The sequence below is a fragment of the Solanum lycopersicum genome, chromosome 4 (genome assembly GCF_036512215.1).
Source record: "Solanum lycopersicum chromosome 4, SLM_r2.1".
In the NCBI taxonomy this organism is placed as follows: Eukaryota; Viridiplantae; Streptophyta; class Magnoliopsida; order Solanales; family Solanaceae; genus Solanum; species Solanum lycopersicum.
In genome coordinates this window covers 48,529,176-48,533,607 of record NC_090803.1, presented here as the reverse complement: position 1 = coordinate 48,533,607, position 4,432 = coordinate 48,529,176, and the positions used below count along the sequence as shown (strand labels likewise).

The following is a 4,432-nucleotide window of genomic DNA, read 5'->3' as shown; positions in this document are numbered from 1 at the left end:
CACACGAAAAATTTTAAAATGCAAGAAAAAGAGGAGTAAATTACAAAAATGTGGTTGAAAAATGAAAGGAACCCTCAATATTTATAGTCAACAAAGGGTAGTATGAACAAGTGATTTTTTGTTTCTTATTGAAAAATCATGACCTTTTCAAGAAGTCACAACCCTTTGAAAAAGTCACAACTTATTAAAAACGTAGGGATAATGCACAAGTACCTCTTCAATATATGCCCGAAATCCGAGAGACACATTATACTATACTAAGGTCCTATTACCCCCCTGAATTTATTTAATTTCTACTCCTTTTTTACCTACGTGACACTATCTTGTGGGCCCAACGCTGGTTGACTTTTTTTTTCAAGGTAGTTCCACGTAGACCGAAAAGGGATAGAAAATTACTTATAAAATAAGTTTAAGGAGTAATAAGATCTTAGTATAGTGTAAGTGTATCTTTGGGATTTCGGGTATAGGTTAAGAGGGTACTTGTGCATTTTCCCAAAAAAAATAAAATACAACTGTTTAGAAAAGTCACAACTCATCAAAAAATACAACCCTATGAAAAAAAGTCACAATTTATTAGAAAAGTCACAAGTCATCAAAAAAGTTAGAACCTAAGTTAGGGATATTATATTAATTTCACATTCAAGTTAGGCGTTCATTCTTTTAAGATAATATATATATAGAGATAATATGACACATCGATCTCTATAAGACTCCAGTTGCATTTATCTTTTTTTCTCCTTTATTTGGTCTTTATTTATATTTAAATTGAGTATTAAAAAATTAAATTGCTTAATTTATTACAAGTAAATATTTTATTAATGGACAGATATTCACAACAAAGACTTTTTCATAATTCAATATTTATAATGAGTATTTATCCATAATTCACACCTCTTTGATTCAACTCTTAATAAATTTCTTTTTTTCCTCCTTTTTTTTATCCTTTTTTTTTGTTAAAATATGACTTTCATAAATTATATTTTTAAGTATTATCTGAAACATAATTAGAAGGGGCATTCCCATATTAGAAGCTTGGGTTTTGGTATGGCCACACTAGTGTTAAAATTACAAAAAGTGATGCTCCTAGTGAATGAAATTATGTCGATGTCTATATGTAATGCTTCGATAGCATACATCGATAGAACTTCCAAAAAGAAAGTTGAGCATCGAGTTGTCCTTCTTTTGCAGTTTCTTTAGCCGACACATTTATTACATTGTCATGTTCCTTGTACACATGCGCCGGTCTCTGATTGCTTAATTATTTCATCATTAATTTACATTCAACAATAAGGTTAAAGTAAGATCAGATAACGACGATGGAATCAATATTAATCTCTAAAAGGGCTAGCCTTTTGTGCTTCATGATTCTTAGTTCATGTAGTAATACATGCAATTTTGCCCGAGACACGTTTGTGCGCATAATTTTTTTTATTGAATTATCATAGTCAATTCTGTTATGGTCTCTTATTAGTTATGAAACGCCTATTGAGTTGTGCCAACATATCCATTTGTGTTCAGTTTGAAGGAACTCTGTTTTTTTTACGGTGTGATTTTCATGATATTTATTTTTAATGAAAACATTGTCATTTCTATAGATTCAAATATTCCACTGGCCGAAAGAAATAAGAATTTCTCAAGGCAGCCATTGATCAAAGTGTTTGTGGCTTAATAAATTTCAAGTTGTATAACAGTCAGGGATGAGATATCAATGTTAACAATATGGTTGTTTTTCAAGGATAGCTGGTGCTAGAACACAATTGTCTTTTTGTTTCTCTTTTCGTTGTATTTTAGGTGAAAATAATGAAATATGGGCAAAAATTGATTCAAGAGTAGTTCTTAGACTATTTTTTTAAAAAAAAAGAATAAAAAGAAGAAGAGGAGGAAGAAAAAAACACAAGTTTAGAGAGAAAGTGATAGAGAAAGAGAGAAAGAGCGAACTAGGCGACATATAAGAATTAAAACGAGCCTTTTAGATCACGCAAAAAATTACTATATTTAGTTAGAAAATTATCTTACCATAAGGGTGTGTTTGGTATGAAGGAAAACATTTTCCGGAAAATGTTTACCAATTTCTCATGTTTGGTTGGAACAAAAATTTTGAAGAATGTTTTTCAAATCAACTCATTTTCCTCAAAATTAAGAAAAATGACTTTTCTTAAAAAATTAAGGAAACATTTTCTAAAATTCTCATCCAACTTCAAATTACATATTCTTTTTTTTGGGGGGGGGGGGGGAGGGGGGTATCAATTTTTAAATAATTATTTCAATTTCAACTTTTTATTTATTCACCCCACCCCACCCCACTCTCCAGTGACCCCCCCCCCTCTCCCAATCCTAAAAAAAGTTAAGTTTATTTTTAAAAAATATTTTCAATTTCAAATTTTTATTTTTAACCTCATCCGCCTCTACGTCCCCCTCCACAAAAAAAAAGGACCAATTACATAAATTTCATAGTGTAATATCTAAGTTACATTTTATTCTCTAATTTTTTCTATTTTACAAAAATTCCTTAAAATAGAAGTCACCAAGATACAAGTTTCATATATATAAATTATATGTGATGCATTGTAACAACTGACAATTGCATCTTTCAAGGAAAATAGTTGGCTGTTGCGCTTTATTAGAAAAGTTAACCTAAAATTGATTCTAAATTCCACGATTCAAGCATAAGTGATTGTTATCAATTCATACCAATCCGTAAAAGGTTCATGTCTTTTAGAATTCAAATTTTTGCCATCTCCATCAAGCCGCCATTGCATCCCAAATCGTGAAAAATTTAAATCACTCAACAATGTTGGTTGATACAATATGAATATATATATCGACTTTGTTGAGAGACTCAGAAATTCGGGTAAGCAAGATGAGTTATGAAGGTTACAAAAGCATTGAAATTATCAATCTCAAAGTTGTCATTTCAGTCAAGTTAGAGACAAATGAGATTAGGCAAATCTTAGAAATTAGACACATATAACTCATCTCCATTGAAAATTAAAAACGACATGGGTGTAAAACTATATTTGATGGTGAAAAAACGAGCTTGAATTTACAATCTATCCTTTATGTTTTGATACAACAGAGAAGATTGGTGCAGAGACACATAACTTTGACAAAGCGAAATGTAGAAAAAGGTATGTGAGTTTTTTTTTATCTCTATCTCTAATCTTGTATGATTCATTATTATTATTATTATTATTATTATTATTATTATTATTATTATTATTATTAGCAGATATGTATTATGTTGATAATTGTTTTTTGCTTTTGATGATTATCTGATATTGATAAGATATTCATGATACTGTAAATTGTCAACAGTGTGAAATTAATTTTGTATATGATATTTCTACAGTTTTTTGGTGGTATTCCATAAATCATTCTAAGAGAATGTGTATCAATGTGATAAGCATAAAATAACAACAAATAAACATAATGAATTATACATGATACATACTTCAAAAAAGTAGGAATTAACATGTATCAAATACATTTTGTATCTTTTTGTGAGAGTAGCATTGATTGCTATAACGTGTATCAGGCTAATTTTGTGAATATGATACATACAACCAATATAATAACTTAGATGTATATAGTAGTTATAGCGATCATTATTACGAATAATACGTTAATGTATATCATTCTTTGAGATATTGTGAATCACTGTATCGCTATGTATCTCAAGTATATATGGTATATACATTAATATGATAATAAACATGTATAATTATTTGTTAGTGTGCTTTATGAATAATTGTGGCTGAAGCATGAAGGCTTTTGAATGTTTGCAGGATGTGCATTTCGAATGACTGTCTTTTTCGAAAGTTTGCAGGTTGTTTCATCATCTGAGTTTATTAGTGCATGATCGATAATGACTCTCAACTTTTCCCTTCGCGTTGTTGCTGCCTTTATGACGCTTTCCTCCTTTATCGACATTAACTATATAGATGAATACTAAATGTCATATTCGAAATCTCTCTTCTTTTGCAAAATAGAAGAACATAACATTGATATAACAACTGAATAAATTTAATGTATTAATTTTTATGTATTTATGTATGATGCCCAAAAAATTGTGCATGATACATACTATTTATAACTTTAACTTTAGGGTAAAAAGATTTGACAATGAAATATATGAAATTACATGTATTATGCTCTGTAATTTATTTTTAATTTGTGATCTCTAGATAGATACATTACTTATGATACATTAATATTTTAAAAATATTTAGTATATTGATAAGTATTGTAATCCTACATGGTATATTAGAGTAGTAAAAGATTGCCCATAAGATGTTCGATTTTAGATCAATACATCATTATTTGATTTTAGATAGATACATCAATTGAAAAATTGTAACATGCTAGCATTATACAAAATTTAAAATTCTTCTTCCCATTTTTTTCCAAAAACTCTCAGTTTTTGAATCAAACT

The 4,432-nt window shown here is 28.9% G+C and overlaps 1 long non-coding RNA gene across 1 annotated transcript; it reads left to right on the top strand.

The window, feature by feature from the left end:
* Nucleotides 1-2,528: 2,528 nt before the first annotated feature.
* LOC109120101 (uncharacterized) lies at nt 2,529-4,146 on the top strand. The gene is made up of 2 exons (XR_002027553.3): nt 2,529-3,128; nt 3,786-4,146. It is a non-coding gene; the product is annotated as an uncharacterized lncRNA (long non-coding RNA).
* The last annotated feature ends 286 nt before the right edge of the window (nt 4,147-4,432 follow it).